Here is a 20,633-nt window from a genome sequence, read left to right as displayed (position 1 = left end):
GATGACAAGAGGCAGTGGCTGATAGAAATGGATCAGCGCTGCACGGTGGGTACCGAACTGTCTTCAGGACATAAAGGTCGAGTTCAGACTGGGTGAATGAGTAGGGCGTCGTCCTATAGTGAAAAAGGGAACTGCATTAAAAACGGTGAGAATGGATATTGTCCATTAATGGTGAGGAAAGCAAGGCAAAGGACCTACCATGTAAACGTTGATTAGCGCCATGGCTGAGGTCTAAGTAAATGGCAGCTGCTGGAAATGCGGCTGGGAGGGTCAATCTGCAGATGTTAGAGGCCCCGATCTAAATCAAAGGAAGTCAGAAATGACTGGTCAGGAAAACTCGATGGAAGAAATGTTTTGTGCAAAGGCCGTGACTAGGCGAAGACTTAAAAAAGCCTTGTGCACAGTGGGCGTCGAAGACTGGGATTTAAATGTGAAAAGCACTCGTGGATAACAAGTGCTGCGTGAGTTGACTGTGAAGGAAGATGTCTGGGTGAAATATGAAAATTATTGCGAGCGTTACAGTGATTAAAAAGGCCCGTAAATGAGAGTGGAGTGCTTAATGGTGCTTAAGAGAGAGAATGCAAAAAGCATAAAACTTATTGCGCAGTCTGTGACCGAAGCATGGTTGCCGGTGGAGAACACAAGTATTAAAGTGGTGTGTCCGTGTGGGATCCGGACAGTAACGAGAATTGAAACGAGGGGAGTATCAGTCATCAGATGAAAATGAATGGGCTGCATTAACTCTCTGTGATGCAATGATAGCGTAGCTAAACATGCGGGCTAGTGCAGGCCAACGGGTGGAGAGAGCTGTTTAATGGCCGTGATTCTTACCTGTGCCAGAGTAGAAAGAAGCTGTGTCACTGCCGTAGGTGCGCATGACGGACTACGCAGCTCAGTTATTATGAGACCGATGCCGCTAGTCCCAGCGGGGATTGCGCATGCGTCCTGGGATAGTGTCAGGGAAGTGCGCGGACGCACTATGTGCGTCGGATGAGGCTGTGTTAGGCTCGCGCATGCGTGTTGGTCGTGTTGGAAATAGGAAACCAATGAATGGGCATAGTTGTTGTATTGCTGTCAATGCGGAGTTGCAAAAAAGGCATGTGCCTTGCTTTCTTCACCATTAATGGACAATATCCATTCTCACCGTTTTTAACGCAATTCCCTTTTTCACTATAGGACGACGCCCTACTCATTCACCCAGTCTGAACTCGACCTCTATGTCCTGAAGACAGTTCGGTACCCACCGTGCAGCGCTGATCCATTTCTATCAGCCACTGCCTCTTGTCATCCCACTACTGAACCAGAAACACCTACTCAAGTGTCGACAATGTTAATGTGTTGTGATATTAAACAACATAATAAATAGATTGTCACTACTGTATACTAATCCATTACTATGCAGATTACAACAGTATTTTTTGTATGCATATGTGCCGTGCCACGGCACACGTAAAAAACTGAAAATTGTCTTCCTGTTAAATAAATCTATATTGTTTTGTTTTCCACAGTGACTCTTTGTTCAGAGCTAGTAGTAATCTAGCTCCCCTGCAAGGCCGCAGCGACCTCCTGTCAAGCTATTGGCTTGGGAAGCCTTTGACTCAACCCCCCCATATCTCTGTAATTCTTAACCCTCTTGAGTCAGGGCCCCTAAAAAAGAGGGTTCGCCCATCCTTTTTTCTTCTTGATAGTACAGTGAAATAAAACATTAAAACAAAATACAATTTATACAATTTTCAAACGCCTCTTCTATGTCTGAGATAAACAAATTAAAGACAGCTGGGGCCAATGGACAGCCTTGTTTTAAACCATTGAATGTTCCAATGGGCTCAGTCAGCAGACCCCTTCGGTCTAGTCTTACACAAAGTGAGGTACCTAAGTGTACTGATTTCAAAGCTTCTGTGATATTCGTCGGGCAACCCCACTTTTCCAATTTGGCCCACAAGCTCTGGAGGTCTATGGTGTCAAAATCTTGTGCCAAATCGATTGAGGCCACATGCAATTCCGACCTCTTCTTTATCTTTGTCTTTGTTTTGTGAATATTAAGGATGAAGAGGTTAACTGCCGTACCCAGGCCTTTGATAAACCCTGTATGCCATGGATCGTAATGCTTCGATGATGTGATTCAGTTCGATGGAGCTTTCAAAAGTAGAGAGGCGAAGATTTTACCAGATGTGTCTAAAAGCACGAAAGGCCTATAACTAGCAGGGATTGGCCTGTCACCCTTTTTGAAGATGGTGACAATATTTGCCCGTGTCCACAAAGCTGGAATTTCTTTAGATCTTTTAAAACGGTCGAACCATGACCCCAATTCTGAGGCCCAAAAGTCTGGATCCTGTTTCAGCCGCAAGTTCGTCATTCCATCAGGGCCAGCTTCTCTGGAATTGCTGGCCTTAAGGATCAAGGCATAGATATCCTTCTCTGACGTAGGAAAGACCACTTTGCTTCAGATTTCCTGAAGGATTTGGGCCAGCTTGAATTAGGGCCAGAAAAAAACAGTTTCAAAGTGATGCTTCCATTTTTCAGTTGCTATTGGATTTAGCAGCAATGCTTCTTGGGGTGCCAGGAGATGGTTGATCAGTCTCCATATCTCTGCTGTGTTTTTAAAAGAGATATGAAGTAGCATACTTTCTGCCTCTCCCTGCAGCATTAAATGTTTTTGGGCTTTCAACCAGATCTTTTAGGCTTGTTTGAGTTTTCTCCGATGTTACCAGGCCTCAGGTCATAGGTTTAAAAAACTAGATTTTAGCTCTTTCTTTAGGGCCTTTTTCCTCTTGTTCACATCCGGATCATATTTGTGATTTTTAGTAAATCCTGGTTTATTCACTAAGTGGCCTGGGGATAAAGGCTTTGAGAGCAGCTTGATCACCACACTTAATAGCTGGAGGTTGGTCTGGTAGGGGAAGAGATGGTATTAACCTCAACCTGTTTCTACCTGGATCAAGTTCAAAAGATGGATCAGAGTACTTGAAGGTCTTAGTTGGCCAGTTTGTGACTGATAACACAAATGTTGTGGTCACTTTTGTTTGTGTCCCAAATCACCAGACTTAATAAATCCAAAAAATAAAAATCGGAAGCAAAAAGTCTAGTATGTTGGAGTCAGACCCTCTTTTCCATGTTATTATGGGAGGGCAGTCCCCCTGAATCTGGCCATATGAAGATTTTTCTTTCTGATAATTCATGGTGCAGACATAGACCTCTTTTTACTTGTCGAGATGGAAAGGGTGGCAGGTCTTCGATGAGGCCTCTTGTGCGATCGAAACAATGAATGTTGAAGTCTCTGCATACCAAAATCTCCACGTTTGGATGATCTGCTCTGACATTATCAATCAGTGTGATGACTGTGTCTCACTCCACTTTGAGGCCACACTCCAATATAAGTTTATTAACAAAATCGTCTTTATAGTGCCTTTTGAGAGCATTCCCAGTTTGATTAATAGAGCCTGAATGAAAGGTGACGGCTGGAATTCGGCCACAATATCTTAACTTGTTTCAGCTCGTAGGGCAATCAAAAGACCTGCTGTTGGCCTACCATTCATTCCTTTTTCAGCAGCGCAGAAAACTATAGTGAAGCCCTCCAGAAGAGGAGGGGTCCGCAACCACATTTCCTCTAGGCAAATAATATCTAGATCAGGTAATTTTGGGATGCCCTCCTCAAACAAATGTAGAAAGCCCTGGGTGTTCCAACTGCAGATTTTAATTTGAGTGCTTGAAACTTGTGGTCGCTCTGACCCGCCCAATGGGGCAAGCTATGAACTTTTATTACCCCTTGCCAGAGCACCAGCCAACCAACTCCAATCCGCTGAACCACTGTTGATGCACAACTGCCCCTGAAATTGAGACTCAGTATTTTCCCTAGAGGTAGCAACCTGCTTGGACCTTATAGGCCCCAACGGCATTGCCATATGATTGTGAGTTGGGGCGGGACCTCCATCCTTGGACGTGTCGAGTGCGACGGTTGGCCACTCTGGTTGTAGAGGGGAGGCCCTCCTTGCTGCTCCTTCCATATCCGAGTTTGAGTGCACTGACTAATGTTTGAACTGCCTCTATCACACTCCCACAATAGAAACCCAATGTTAGCAATTTTGCCCCCTGACTTCGGATTTCTTTCTTGCCGGCTGATGAAAGATGTGATATATTAATGTCCGTCCGGTGTGTTTCAGGAAATTCTACCAGCACTGATGTTATTTGATTCGGAATTGAGATGGAGTTCATCAAACGCATTACGTTTGTTCTATTTAGGATTAAGTTATCCTTAATGATGAAAGTTCTCTCCAGGACTAACATGTGAGTACCTACTTTGTTGTTTCTGGGATGCTCCTGTCTACGTGGTTCTGGATATTCTACAGGGGAGTGTCATTTAAATTGGCGGGCTGAAGACTGGATTTTTAGTAAGCTTCCCTTTTTGATAGACTTCGATACAAGAGATCTTTTCTCCTCCAGCCTTTTGAAATTGCTGTCGTCCTCACAAGTTGCATTGAATGTCTGGCCCAGAATGTCTTCTCCGTTTGGCTCCATCTTGCTCGGGAGCGGGGGGGGTCAAGATGGCTATAATCTTCAAGCCTCTTTATCGTAAAATTTACTTTTGCTGGCTGATTTACTTGAGTTCGCCCCCACTGTCGCTTGGGGGCCTCTGTGGCGTCCATTGGGCCTGTGGTGCCATCTCTCCTATTTGGGTCTTGGCCAAGACTCCTTGCCGAAGGAGTTTCTGCAGATGACGTATCGTCGTCCTCGATCGAATAGGTCAAGAGGTTGATTAGATCATTCAAAGTCTCCTCCATTGAATCATCTATCTGATAGTTACTCCCCCTTTGCAGTCCCGGGGGAAGAGAGAATATTGGCGACTTTGATATAGTGTGTTCATTGCTCCCACCAAGGTCCTTTGACTCCGGGGGCATGATTGGAACAATAGTCCTAATAAAACGCTTTGCGCTACCTCCCGTACTCGGTGGTAGATGATCGTGGACAGTTTTCTTGGAGGCAACCAGCTTTGATATGGTCTTTGTCTGTTTTTTCTTCATTGCTATTCTCTTCTCATGGGGAGACTTATTGTTGACCTTGTCAGATGGTGTAATCTGCGAAAAATGTTGTATGCTTTTTTACCATTAAAGGGCCGGAGTGGTCTGTGCTAGCTCTTCCCCCGCCTGTGACCCCAGCGGGAGTAAAGGGTTCTCTTTTACCTCCAGTTGGGCTGATGGTTTTTGCTGGAAACCCTCGGTTAGGGCAACTTCTTTCCCAGGCGCCTAGGGGGTGGGGGGATGCAAAGGCATCTGGACGGGTAATGGACCCGGCACCTGATCTTCTAATATTTGAATTATATCCTCTTCCTCATTGGCCCCCAACTGAGACATAGCAAAGAATGAAGACTGGTTGTTTGATGAGGCCTTAATTGGGCATTTTCGTGGAAGTTCACTCCTCCTTTTAGACTTCTCCATTACTGCTGTTATAATTGATTTTAAGATGTTGGTAATGTCTTCCTTATTTTTGTCCGAATTCCCCTAAATGAGTCGACTGGTCCCTAATCTGATCACTCATGGTTTCATGGAGTTTCATAAAAGGGGCTAAGGTCAAGGTCAGAGCAGCTATTGCACCAGAATCGATTGCGTGGGAGGGGGGGAGGCCTTGGGACCAGACTTTCCACCTGCGTCGCAGCCAGATCTAAGAGAAGGTCCTCGTCTGTGATAGGGCCATACTGTGCTGGAGACGAGGCCCTCTCATGGTGCTCTCTATCCTCTGATGGATTCATCTTTAATCTTTTTAGCGGATGAAATCTGGGTTCCCCAGAAGGGTCTGCTCTTCTTTTGAGTAGGACACCTTCCCCAGACCCGTCAAGGCGGCTCAAGTCTCCCAAATTGTCTCATGTCAATAGACGCTGCACAGTTCTCCCTATTAGGAGGCGTCGGACTGGCCAATGTTTGCCGTTCAAAGGAGTCACACCTGTCGCCCCCTTACTCTAAACGGGGTTCGGGAATATGAGACCCCCCCGGGTCTTTGGCAGGTGAAACGGGAAATGGCTGCAGCGGTTTCCAGGAAGCAACCCTCTCGGCTGCCAACACTACTTCACCAGTGGCTGTGCCCGAAATGTTCCCGCAGTCATCCCTAGGGACTTTGCAAATGTTTATATTCTTGGAGGGGATGTTGATACTCTGCCTACCTTCGGAGGGACTGCCGGCAAGACCTTTGCCGCGGTCGTGGAAGCAATTCTCATTTCCCCCAAGGTGGGAGGCTGTACCGTCAAAGTGCCAACCCCGGGGCCAGAGGCTGGCTGCCCGACTGGCTACCCTGCTCGATGTCACTCTGGTTAGCCAATCTGCCCAAATCCACTTGCTCTTCTTCCACTCAATCCAGTTGAGGTAGGGTTTGGCGGCAAACCGGTTTTATCGTCCCCAATCTCGAACAAAGAAGTAGGTTCCGCTGGAATCATGACCGCCCTTTCCAGAGTATTTACTGCGGAAACGGTCCTCTCCGTGATAGACAAGCATACCTCTACAGGGCAACCCTTTGAATTCTGACCTAAAATTTCAATTGGGGCCTGTAGTGTGGGAACTGCCAGTTCCTGAGTGCGACTGGGCTCTGGGAATTGGCCTATGAGTGGGGAAATGCAGTCCATTGGGACCGAAGACTCCCCTCTTGACCCCCTTCTTGACCACCTTCTTGCTGGTTTTGCTGCTTCTTGAAGCAGCAGGAATCGTCCAAAGTTACTCAATAGGAGTCAATAGGAGTCAGAGAGTGTGTGGAGAGTATGTGGAAACCCCCCTCTTTAGATCGTGCTGAGCAGCGGGGCGGGGAAATCCACCCACCTTCTTTCCCTCGCCTTCTCAAGGTCGGAAATGCTGCAGGGTGAGCTAGCAAAGGAGTATCTGTAACCCGAGTAGATTGAATAACTCAGGGAGCTTCTGCCCTCGCGCACAAAGCTGCTGATAGTCGAGCAGCCGCCCTCCGTGCAGCCAAGCAGCTGCTATCAGACTTACCCACCAATAGTTTCCTCCGTCAATGGGGCTAGCTGCCTCAATATCCTGCCAGAACACCTTGATTACTGGGCATGACCAAAACATGTTTAACATATCTGCCGATGTGCCTATGCATCTTGGGCAGCTCTGCTCTGCCGCTCCTGGGAACCATGATATGGCTCTTTGGGGCAGGGGGGGGGTCAGTAAGCCCTGTGTGTAATGAATAGCTGCAGCTGTTTGAATCTAGCATTCCTCGACACCCTACGTGCGTACATCCATACCCTGTCCCATTCCCCAACTGTGTGGACCCGGCCCATCTCTTCCTCCCCTTTGGCCCGGATTGTAAGGTCTGACCCACTGAGTGAGTTCATTATCAAATTATAAAGTCTAGAAATGACGTGGCCTCCCTCCGTCAGGTCATATAGGGTGTCCAGTGTATTGTGCCCCGAAGATTCCTCTTTAATGTCTGGCCATCTGGTCACAAACGCCCTAGTCACCCTGTTGTATATTAAAAATTGCCCTTTTGGTATGCCATAAGTCTGTCGGCTCTGGGAAGCTCATTATGATCCCCTCCTTGCATATGTCCCCATGCCCCCTAGAGTAATGACTCCATTCGGCTCCCAAAACAGTCTAATGTTGCGGACCACCTCCCAGCTCTCCCCACTTATTGCCGCCAAGGATACATTTCAAGAATACGGGTCTCGCTTGCCCGCCAGTCTCCACAATCTGTCCCAGAGTTTACTGCTGGGAATTCTGCTGGGAGGCAGTCCACTCCTGTCGTCTTGCCCGAGGGCAGCATGTGCACAGTGGCCTGCAGCTCCTCTACCGTGAACCGTTAATCCAGCATCTCTGGCTCTTCCTGCTCCAGACGAGGCATGTCAATCTCCATCCTTACCTTGTCAAGTCCCTGGCATTGTCCCTCTCCTCAGCAGCATGTAACTGCTGATTATACCGACTAAAGACCTTGTTGATCTCACTCTGGGCATCTAAATTCTTCCCTGCACTTGTCTTTTATGGAACATATCATGTGCCTTTTCTCCTCTGCACGACACAGCCAGGCAAGCAACCTTCCTGCTTTATCTCCTGTCTCATGGAGTCTCTCCACGTATCTGCCTTAGTCGTGCTTGCCCAAACGCTCCCAGGCTGCCATCAGTCCTGCCGCAGCGCAAGCAACTTCTTCTCGCACCCAACCCTTCTATTCCTCCATGAAGGCCTCCACTATAGCAATGTTGTTCAGCAGGCCCTTCCATATTACCCCTCTGCCTCCATCTTCCCAATTGCTTCCCCTCTCATCACCACCTTGAAGGACTCCCACAGAGTTCCTGCACTGTTTGCACTTCCTTCATTGAGAGTAAAGAATTGGTCTATCCAATCTCCCATGTGGGCCCTGAACTGCTTGTCTTGAAGTGCCTCTGCTCCAAGCCGCCATGTCGAGATTGGTGGAGTGCTCGCTATCCGTCGCCACAGGAGGCGCGTGGTCTGAAAGGACCCTTGCCCTGTAATTAGCTAGGACGCATTTGCCCAGGGTGTCCGTACCCATAAACATGTAGTCGATGCATGTATGCACCCCATGCAGACTCGAGTAGAAAGAGTAGTCCTTGTCCCTGCGCAACTGCCTCCCAATACCACCCACAGCTCCCGCAACAGTGCCCCCAGCGCCTTAGCTGGTGGGGCCTACTTTCCTCCCCCGCCTCCGACTCTGGTTCCAAGGCACAGTTAAAAGTCCCCTATCCAGAGCCACAAGGCTACGCTATATGGTGCCAGCCTGGCAACTAAGGATCTAAAAAAATAGACAGCATTTTGATTAGGGGCATACGAGTTCATGATAGAGACCTCCCTTCATTCCAAAACACCCATGTGCTATGGACAGCTTAACCTCATGTCACATTTGCGTTACAATGGTCTTAAAGGTACAAAGGGAGCCACCCATATCCGGGTACCCCGGGCACTCGATTGATAAGTTGACCCGTGGACCAGTACCCCCCATTTCTTGGCAATCGTGTCTTGTTTAGCTGCCATGAGGTGCGTTTCTTGCAAGAGAGCCATGTGCACCCCTTTGTTTAGCAGATGCGGGTGTACTCTGTTCCGCTTGATAAAGTTATTAAGCCCCCGCACATTCCAGGAGGCAATCCCGATGTCACTCATCCCAGCAGTGTGTCCCCCCCCCCCCCCTTTCCACCCAGGCATCCCACTCGCCCCCACCCTCGGCCTCCCATCCAGTATGTCCAAAGCAACTCAAAGCCCACAGGTCTTGTCTGCTCAACACTGAGGCTGCTGCCAATCCTCTCCCCCACTCCCTCCTCAAGTTCTAGCTGAGCCACAGTTCCCCACTGCAAAGTGTGTGACGGTGCAATATCAATTTCGAGAATACAGGATGGGTCAGCTTGCAATTTAACCCAACATATAACCCTCCCCCCCCTCATAAATCCCAATATTTCCATCAAATGCCCAACAGCTCCTAGGCAGTTCAGGCTCAGTTGCTACTCCCGCTTAACCAGTGTCACTCTCCTCTCCCACAGGTCTTGCATGCAGCAGCAGGGTACCCCTACCAGGCATCCCAAGAACAGAATAACAGTCAACTAACTAGGGCTAAACACCTGCCCGTTGGCCGCCCAATAGTGAGCCCAAAGGTGGTGTGTTACAGTCCTCCTCCGGTGAGGCTCTCCATCTCCGCCTCCTGCCAACTGTACATAATCATACCTCCCGCTACTGATACCTGGAGCCAGGTGTATTTCTCAGTGTGGTTCATTGCTGGTCCACAGCTTGCCCCCTCTCGAGGGGGGGGGCCACACCAATCGTGTCCATCCACACATGCTCCCCCACCAAGCAGTCGAAGATTTGGGAGGTGCCGTTATGCAGCACCTTTAATTTGGCTGGGTAAATCAGCATATACTTCAGGCCCTCAGATTAAGACCACAAGAAAGTAAGAAGAAAGTAAGAAGAGCCAGCTTCCCCAGACCTTATCAGAGACCTGACCACGGAGAATACATTAACCCAGTAGGGTGAACCTTTCTGGTGGATAATCTCCACAGTCTGACAAAAAGCCCAAGCATGGGTTAATAAATGCGGTCCGGAGTGTGTAAAAGTTATTGCTTCAAAGATTATTCCCATAGTTAGGCCGTTGAGACACTTTAAATTACTCCAGCTTGACACTGTTTTACTTGGAATATTCTCAGAGAATACTATCCTGTTTTGTTGTAGGCAATTTCCTTAACTTTGTAGTTCATTTGATCCCCATGCTGACAATCTTGTTTGAAGTATAGAGGTGACTTGTCCTGTTGATCCTACCTAACAGTAGCACCACTGGCATTTAAAATACCTTCTGTTTCAGTTAACTCGGTTCTCAAGTGCTGGTTTGATTCAAATTCTGGGAGTATTTTCCTTTGTCCAATATGGATATTTGGTATATTCTTTCCTTATTATGAAGGAAATGGAATGGGATGTAGGAGTAAGTAAGTAAACATCCCTTATTCATTGTAGTGACAAATGTACTCCTACTCTAAGCCCTCCCTTCATTCTCCTTGTCGTCCTATGCATAAAAGGGAGGAAAAGTAACTGTTGGTGCTTAGGCTTGCTCATGGTACCTGCATGCATGTGGGTGAGGCTGCTGACGTGGCTCGGTTGCTGTGCTGCTTCACTTTAATTCTGCTTTGCTGAAGGCTGTTGTGTCCCCTTTCTGGAATTGCCAACCCATTTGTTTGGAGGAATGTGAACTATGGATTAGGAGTACAAAACTCACTATGGTGAGTAACTTTAACTTTTATTTTTAAAATATTGTTTCTTATCTTTGTTTTCCTTTTAAATTATGGTGGCGCTTTCCAGTGTTATAAAAAAAATGTGGAAACTGTATTTCAGTGTTCTCCCATTTTTCCACTCGACAAAATCACAGAAAACTGTTTGCCCAGTGACAAAAAACATTATTTATTGATCCATGCATGATAAGTTGAAGCAGCAAAGTTGCATGGTACATAAGTTGTTTGAAACAGCCATAATATCTGCTACAAGAGCAATATTGCTTTTATTTGAAGTATTACCTCGCTCTTGCCACTAGCTTCACAATTCTAATTAGCTCTCAAATGGCTTGCATTTTCTTCATTAACTTTAGAAAGATTTGAGATTTGCTTCAATATAAGTTCAAGGGACGACTGGTGTCCAATTGGCTAGCCGTGCTTTCAAGTATGAAACCCTCCGTTGGCTGTAAAAAGTTTAAAAAAAATGTTAGGCAAGATTGTATGCAGTACCCTTTGGGTGCACTACAACAACCCTGACCTCCTGGCAATACTACAGTTTGGCAGCGTGTTGAGCAGCCAGGCTTATCTCAGGAAGGGTCAATGTGAGCTGTAGAGGAGTAACACAGAGATTCACAGTGACAAGTATTCAAATAAACTCTGAAAAGAAACAAAGTAACAGACTGACTACCCCTCTCTCTAAGGTCTGACGACACAACAGGTACAGGTGCTAGGAGACTGGTGTGTGAATCAACAGCAGTGACCCTGAGGGAGAGACAGTTTTTAAACAGAACCGTAACAAATATATATAAATAAATCTCTTTAATAGGTACTGATAAAAGAATTTTTGTAGAGAAATATATACTGATGGGCTTTGTCATATCTCACTCATACCATTCATATCAGTGCAATCATTCTGTGACAGTTGGGTGCGGCAATTGACAATTTCCTCAAACATATTAGTTGTTGTTAATATGTATAACAATTAGAAAAAACACAATTGAATTTTCTATAGGTCGACATATGTTTCGGCCCCTTTCAATAGTCCAATCGTTGTTCACGGTGGTCTAAATGGTTAGTGTTGGGCCATCTTCAGGACAGTGATGATTTAATAAAAGCTTAGCGTCTTCACCCTTTTTCGTATGAAAAGCCAAATCTAAAAACATAAATTAAACAGAAATTACAATATGTAGCGGTCTGGTCTCTTATAGATGGTCTCAAGGTGATGGCTTGATAGCTATGCCAAAGAAACTGCACCTACCTGTGGCCGAAAAAATGGTTGTGGACCACGGAGATGAAATTGTAGGGTATCGTCTGTATTCCCCTAATCTATAACCCTGACGAATGGAGAATAGAAAACAAGGGAAATTACTGCCTTGTATATAAATTGTAGCACTCACTAACTACTGGACATTACGTTTACAAATGGCATTGCAGAGCAAACTTACAGGTACCCCTTTGACAGTGGGTGGAGCTTCAGAGTTCTGTGCCTCCGACTCGTATCGTGAAGTAATTTCAGATTGGAGTCACTTCCTTCGACACTCAACCTCGTGGTGTCTATTAAAGGGAAAGAAAGAAAAGGAGAGAAGGGTGTTCACTGAATTACCCTTCCGGAATTTATTTAGCGTGAGCCAGCATGGAACATGTGCTACCCATTGGTGAGTGCAGTTACATCTAGTGAAACTCAGCCCTGTATATGGAGTGGCTGCAGGTGATACAGCCGCATGGTCCGAGCGGTCTAATTCATTAAATACGGGGCTGGTGCGTGGAGTGATGCGCGTTACTCTTAAAGTGACTGTGAGTGATGCTGTCACACGGACCGAACGGTCTTAGTCGCTAAATGGCGAGGCTAATGCGTGGAATAGTACTCATAGCTGTAGGGGAGGACTGGCCGCGAGGCCCTCCTCACCTGCAGCCTTCTCCCCAGGTGAGGACCATGACTCGGTGGCCGTCCCCTCATGCCACCTGGGCCCAGGTGGAGGAGGGGTCACCCGCCGACGACATTGCCCACACATATCCGTTCCCTGCATATACCAAAATTCAGTCAGGCCTAGAAGCCATCTTGTTTAGCAAACATGGCGTGAGTTCAGCACACTGTAACGAGGCCCCCACCTTTGGAGGGCCTTTCATGCATCTCCGCCGCCGCAGTAGCCCTGGTAGATCCGCTGCGAGCGCGTTCCCATGAGAAAGTCGGGTATGAGCTAACCCGAGATGTTAACACTGTAACATTTCATCGTTCACAATGTAATATTGCACCCCGCACGACCTGGTCCGCGAGGCCAGGGTGACGGGAAAAAAGCTGAAGCATCACTAGCTGAAGAAAGTAGAAAATAATTCAAGTATTGGTATTAACGAACTACCTCTGTTTAAACAGATCCTGTAAACTGTGAATAAACTCTAAAGATGCAACATTACATGATACCACCCCAGGTCTGGACTAGTGCTGCTATAACCACAGAGAAAGATGTCGACCAAATGTGTAGCCTTTATCTGTATAAGTGTTCTTACAATTTTATGTAGAAACCTGAACTCATATATGTTCTCTTAATCACCTAAAGCAGCGAGCATTAATCTCTGTAGGCCATAACCTAGAACTACCTCGTGTAACGTCTAATGTACATAAAATAATCACACCATGTAGTAAATATAATGTTAGGTAACGAAAAGGTACTCGGACCGACTGTATTAAAGAAATGTGTAACGAAACTGAAATATATATGTGTGTTTAAATAACAATCAAAATAAGGCGGAACATTATAAAAGTTCTGCATTCAAAAGTTAGCAACGCACGAGGAAAAAACCTTTGTGAATATATGCAAGGCCATTCTCCCTCCCACCCTACCAAGCCTGCCAGATAAGGAAGCTAAGGCCTGTGCCGCGCTCCCTCACCTCCCCCAACCAAGCTGGAGCCGCTTCAGAGAGTCAGAGGCCCCGGTACCGCACCCAAGGCCAGAGCCCGCCACCTGTGTTATTTACAGCACGGTAATAAACCCACGTTTGAATCCACTGATCTACCAGCACCCTCTCGTAAATTCCACAACCCTCCCCCTAGACCACCCCAAGAATCATGACCCCGTGTAAAGACGACCCCCATCACTGGGACAAGACACAGAGACCCATTTATATAATAACTTCTAACGCGGCAGACAGACATGTATCATTCGGCTCAGGCCCCAGAGCCCAGCCCCTCGACCTAAAATACCGGTCAATAGGACACAGGTAAATCTCACCCCAACCGACAACCACCGGACCTCTCACGAGGTGCATTCCTCATGTGTTGCGTTTATTTTATAAGACAAACTACTGAGCGATTTATTGATGAACTTAGATGTCGTTTCTTGAATAACTGCAGTGTGCATGGCCTAGGGCAAACGAGTCAGGAAAGGTATTCATCTTTGTCACAGGCTGCCCCAGAATACCAACACCGCTCGGATGACCTCAAGCTGGCCTGCCAGGCCCAACCCAACCCACGAGGCTGACCAGTGACGTCCTCACGCCAAGACCAACCACGCTGCAGCAACACCTATAGTTAGTCGACGCCACCCAATCCCAATTAACTTGTGCCCCCTATAGTGTGTAGGTTCTGATGACGTTTTTTGTATTAGAAATACGCCTGTCTTTGCTATTGTCAGACAGAGCGCTCTCGGAGGTTGCAGAGTTCTTTGCATGCCCTAATCTTTGGATAAACTCCCACTTACGCTCACCCGCACTCTGTCCTTGGTCTTATTCCCACTACGGGAGAGTCCCTTATTGTCTCTCATTGCGGGGAGGATCGTGCTGAAATTGGGGGCGCTTCCTTTCATAGCTCTAGAAGAGAGCGCTGCTCCTCACCTTACTGGGTCGTTTAAGCGGTATGATGATCCTGCTCGGTCGGCATTTGCTGGCTTCTAAATGAATCGAGTCAGGGAAGGGGAGGGGCTGGGCGTATTTAAAGATCACGTGAAGCCCAAGGCGACGTGGAACTCAGCTAGAAAGACGACGCGAGTAGCGTAAGGGCTACGATTTCCCGCAAACCTGGCACATGCCTCAAATGCTTACGGAGGTTTCAGTGTATAGAGAGGCTACATATTGAATGGCTAAAACTGTACGATGTCACTGTTGTAGTGAGTCGGCCACACTGTAGTCTCAATTATAACACATAAATGCATGATAGTAAAAAGACTGTGCAATAGTAACGTCATAAAAGACGGTCTTTTTTCTTATTATCACCATGGGAGATAAGGATAGCACGATTTAGTGTAAAATGTATAATGTTCATGTATTTTGTACAAATATGTCACTGCAGCTAGTGAGTGGAATACATACTTCCGACACTGATGTAAGTGTCATGGTGAAAAGACAATAGACATTATTAGTTTAGTCTCACACTGCAATTGGGAGAGTGGAGTGAGCAGGCTCTTAATCTGAGCCGTTTAAAGAAAAGCTCTCCATTCAACGGCTACATTTAATCCATTTTGGACTGTTTTTAAATTATAAATCCATTTTTGTTCAGCTTGGGTAAGGATTTTATCTTTGTCCCCATTGCGGCGAGAAATTTGTATGACTTGGATGACACACCAAAGAAAGTCTGTACATTTATGTTGTTTTTTGGAAAAATGGGCCACTAATGGTTTATTATCAACTGCATTACGAATGCAGGATTTATGCTCATTTATTCATTGGCGAACTGGTTGTTTGGTTTTGCCTATATATACCATCTCACATGGACATATAATGGCGTAAACCACCCATGGTGTTAAGCAGTTGGTGAACTCTTTCAACTGAATGGTGTAGTGACACAGAGTGATTTGTTTGAGAGTAGTTGTTTGTGCACATACTGAGCAATGGCCGCACCGATGGTGACCAGTTAGAGGCGGGAGGCCCCACAAAGATGTTTGTGTAAATTTCTTGGGTTTGACAAGTTGATACGAATGTACCAAATTGTCTTTAATGTTAGGTGGTCTTTTGAAGGCAAACCTTGGGACCGAGGGAGTGAAATCTTCGGTATAGATCATCTTCCAATGTTTGCGTATGATCTTTCTGTATGTGTTACTGATCGGACTATAGGTACTAACACAGGTTAGCTTGTCTTCTTGATGTTTTAGTGTGGATTCTAACGTACTAGTGCGATTTGTATGTAACACACGTTTATAGGCTCTCTGTATCGTTTTGTGAGGATAGCCTCTCTCTTTAAGTCTTAACTTAAGGCTTTTGGCATGTATTTTGTATTGTTGTACATCTGTGCAGTTTCTGCGAATACGCAGAAACTGGCCATAGGGTAAACCCTCTTTCAAGCTCAGGGGATGAAAGCTCGTATAGTTGAGCAGAGTGTTTCTATCGGTTGGTTTTCTATAGAGGACTGTTGCAATTGAACCTCCTGTAGTTTTCTGAATTTCTAAATCTAGAAACGGTATTTTGTTTGGGTTAGTGTGAATTGTAAACTGGATGTGAACATTCTGCAGCTTCAGCCACTGATGAAACAGGGATAGTTGCTCTGAGGTGCCACTCCATATTAAGCAAATATCATCAATGTATCGTAGCCAGTTTTTGATGTAGTTTAGAAAGGGGTTGCGGGGGCTGTAGATGGATTGTTGTTCTAAATTATCCATGTACAGATTAGCCAGATTTAGAACAACAATCCATCTACAGCTCCCGCAACCCCTTTCTAAACTACATCAAAAACTGGCTACGATACATTGATGATATTTGCTTAATATGGAGTGACACCTCAGAGCAACTATCCCTGTTTCATCAGTGGCTGAAGCTGCAGAATGTTCACATCCAGTTTACAATTCACACTAACCCAAACAAAATACCGTTTCTAGATTTAGAAATTCAGAAAACTACAGGAGGTTCAATTGCAACAGTCCTCTATAGAAAACCAACCGATAGAAACACTCTGCTCAACTATACGAGCTTTCATCCCCTGAGCTTGAAAGAGGGTTTACCCTATGGCCAGTTTCTGCGTATTCGCAGAAACTGCACAGATGTACAACAATACAAAATACATGCCAAAAGCCTTAAGTTAAGACTTAAAGAGAGAGGCTATCCTCACAAAACGATACAGAGAGCCTATAAACGTGTGTTACATACAAATCGCACTAGTACGTTAGAATCCACACTAAAACATCAAGAAGACAAGCTAACCTGTGTTAGTACCTATAGTCCGATCAGTAACACATACAGAAAGATCATACGCAAACATTGGAAGATGATCTATACCGAAGATTTCACTCCCTCAGTCCCAAGGTTTGCCTTCAAAAGACCACCTAACATTAAAGACAATTTGGTACATTCGTATCAACTTGTCAAACCCAAGAAATTTACACAAACATCTTTGTGGGGCCTCCCGCCTCCAACTGGTCACCATCGGTGCGGCCATTGCTCAGTATGTGCACAAACAACTACTCTCAAACAAATCACTCTGTGTCACTACACCATTCAGTTGAAAGAGTTCACCAACTGCTTAACACCATGGGTGGTTTACGCCATTATATGTCCATGTGAGATGGTATATATAGGCAAAACCAAACGACCAGTTCGCCAACGAATAAATGAGCATAAATCCTGCATTCGTAATGCAGTTGATAATAAACCATTAGTGGCCCATTTTTCCAAAAAACAACATAAATGTACAGACTTTCTTTGGTGTGTCATCCAAGTCATACAAATTTCTCGACGCAATGGGGACAAAGATAAAATCCTTACCCAAGCTGAACAAAAATGGATTTATAATTTAAAAACAGTCCAAAATGGATTAAATGTAGCCGTTGAATGGAGAGCTTTTCTTTAAACGGCTCAGATTAAGAGCCTGCTCACTCCACTCTCCCAATTGCAGTGTGAGACTAAACTAATAATGTCTATTGTCTTTTCACCATGACACTTACATCAGTGTCGGAAGTATGTATTCCACTCACTGGCTGCAGTGACATATTTGTACAAAATACATGAACATTATACATTTTACACTAAATCGTGCTATCCTTATCTCCCATGGTGATAATAAGAAAAAAGACCGTCTTTTATGACGTTACTATTGCACAGTCTTTTTACTATCATGCATTTATGTGTTATAATTGAGACTACAGTGTGGCCGACTCACTACAACAGTGACATCGTACAGTTTTAGCCATTCAATATGTAGCCTCTCTATACACTGAAACCCCCGTAAGCATTTGAGGCATGTGCCAGGTTCGCGGGAAATCGTAGCCCTTACGCTACTCGCGTCGTCTTTCTAGCTGAGTTCCACGTCGCCTTGGGCTTCACGTGATCTTTAAATACGCCCAGCCCCTCCCCTTCCCTGACTCGATTCATTTAGAAGCCAGCAAATGCCGACCGAGCAGGATCATCATACCGCTTAAACGACCCAGTAAGGTGAGGAGCAGCGCTCTCTTCTAGAGCTATGAGTACTATTCCACGCATTAGCCTCGCCATTTAGCGACTAAGACCGTTCGGTCCGTGTGACAGCATCACTCACAGTCACTTTAAGAGTAACGCGCATCACTCCACGCACCAGCCCCGTATTTAATGAATTAGACCGCTCGGACCATGCGGCTGTATCACCTGCAGCCACTCCATATACAGGGCTGAGTTTCACTAGATGTAACTGCACTCACCAATGGGTAGCACATGTTCCATGCTGGCTCACGCTAAATAAATTCCGGAAGGGTAATTCAGTGAACACCCTTCTCTCCTTTTCTTTCTTTCCCTTTAATAGACACCACGAGGTTGAGTGTCGAAGGAAGTGACTCCAATCTGAAATTACTTCACGATACGAGTCGGAGGCACAGAACTCTGAAGCTCCACCCACTGTCAAAGGGGTACCTGTAAGTTTGCTCTGCAATGCCATTTGTAAACGTAATGTCCAGTAGTTAGTGAGTGCTACAATTTATATACAAGGCAGTAATTTCCCTTGTTTTCTATTCTCCATTCGTCAGGGTTATAGATTAGGGGAATACAGAAGATACCCTACAATTTCATCTCCGTGGTCCACAATCATTTTTTCGGCCACAGGTAGGTGCAGTTTCTTTGGCATAGCTATCAAGCCATCACCTTGAGACCATCTATAAGAGACAAGACCGCTACATATTGTAATTTCTGTTTAATTTATGTTTTTAGATTTGGCTTTTCACACGAAAAAGGGTGAAGACGCTAAGCTTTTATTAAATCATCACTGTCCTGAAGATGGCCCAACACTAAACATTTAGACCACCGTGAACAACGATGGGACTATTGAAAGGGGCCGAAACATATGTCGACCTATAGAAAATTCAATTGTGTTTTTTCGAATTGTTATACATATTAACAACAACTAATATGTTTGAGGAAATTGTCAATTGCCGCACCCAACTGTCACAGAATGATTGCACTGATATGAATGGTATGAGTGAGATATGACAAAGCCCATCAGTATATATTTCTCTACAAAAATTCTTTTATCAGTACCTATTAAAGAGATTTATTTATATATATTTGTTACGATTCTGTTTAAAAACTGTCTCTCCCTCAGGGTCACTGCTGTTGATTCACACACCAGTCTCCTAGCACCTGTACCTGTTGTGTCGTCAGACCTTAGAGAGAGGGGTAGTCAGTCTGTTACTTTGTTTCTTTTCTCCCCTTTATCCTCCCTGTTTACAGACTTGACCCCCCGATAACAAAAAAATTTGGGAGTACCCATCATTATACCTTCAAATAAACTCTTACACACAAGGTTTCTTGATTAAACGATTATTAATTTAACAGTCAGTTTGGGTAAGCCTTCTTCAGAAGGGGTGTTAGGGAGAATTCTCAGAAATGTGCTAATTCCTCTCTACCGTAGAGACCCCCAGCAACTTTGATACATTTTGAGGACTTGAATTTTGAACCAGGAGAAAGTGAGACCCTTTTTCCCACTCTCTCATGTATTTTAATGTGATTTTGAACACTGTTTCTCCAGCATTGGATCTTTCATGGATTCACATGCTGTGAATATTTCCCCGTCGTCGGGCTGGGAAACTTCGATAACTTTAATTTGGCGTTTTCCTATGGAATACTTCGACACTTTAATGTCCTATCAATGTCCTTTTTGGGTGCTTTAGGCTCCACCACTAGGACATCTGGTATAAATAGCCCCGCCCTGCGGCTTCCCTTCAGATTTCAACCGTCTCCAAACTGTTGAGATCGCCTCGTGTTTCTTCATGTTTTTGCATGTGCGTTTGGTTCGTGGGCTAGGATGTCGTCTGTAGCCCAGAAGTCGTCTCTTTTTCGGCCTTGTGCTACCTGCGGCTTGAAGAAGGTGTACGAATGGGGGATGGTCATATGGACTGTCTTTACTGTCTCTACCCCCATCATTCGGCGGATACCTGCGAAATGTTAGGGGTTTTCGCAGAAGAACTTGAAAGACCGTAATCGGCGGCTCATATGTTGGCTTAATGAGGGCACGTACCCGGCTTCTGAGGTGGGTTTGGCCCAGGGGAGCCAGTCTTCAGGAAGAGCGGAGAAGTCCACGGAACATCGGCAAGCTGCGTCGGCAGAACACCCTGCAAAGAAGCATCGGGCCGCGTTGCCTGCGTTGGAGGTGGGGAGAGGCAGTAAGTCTTCGTCGAGGTTGCGTCAGTCGTAGGGGGCGACTAGCTCTTCGTTGTCCAAGCATGGTCAGTTGGACAATTCCCAGGGTTCTGGTGGTAGGCACATGAAATCTACGGTGTCAGAGAAAGTCCTCGCAAAGCCAAAGGAGTCTTCGTCGAAGCACTTGTTGTCGAGGGACCATCACAGGTTTTCGTCCAGCCGGGAGTTTTCGAAGCACCGGTCCGGTTCTTCCCAAAAATCTGGGTCTCTGGTAAAATTGAAGCCAGGGGATGAGGTTCCGACGACGAGCTTGTCGACAGTTGTGCTGCAATCTACGGTCCCGTCGTCGTCAGTGGTGTCATCGGCGCTGTCTACATCGCTGACGGATAGTGGTCCGCTGATGTTGTCATCACAGATGGAGTCGGAAGGGATG

General features: G+C 45.8%; 1 protein-coding gene across 3 annotated transcripts in view; it reads left to right on the top strand.

Moving 5' to 3' along the window:
* The window catches only part of HLTF (helicase like transcription factor), a 1,760,895-nt gene that overhangs the window by 890,050 nt on the left and 850,212 nt on the right, over window positions 1-20,633 (top strand). The gene's annotated exons all lie outside the window — the stretch shown is intronic.

The sequence above is a fragment of the Ambystoma mexicanum genome, chromosome 10 (assembly GCF_040938575.1).
Source record: "Ambystoma mexicanum isolate Mex_15411 chromosome 10, UKY_AmexF1_1, whole genome shotgun sequence".
Lineage (NCBI taxonomy): Eukaryota > Metazoa > Chordata > Amphibia > Caudata > Ambystomatidae > Ambystoma > Ambystoma mexicanum.
This window is presented reverse-complemented; position numbering and strand designations above follow the sequence as displayed.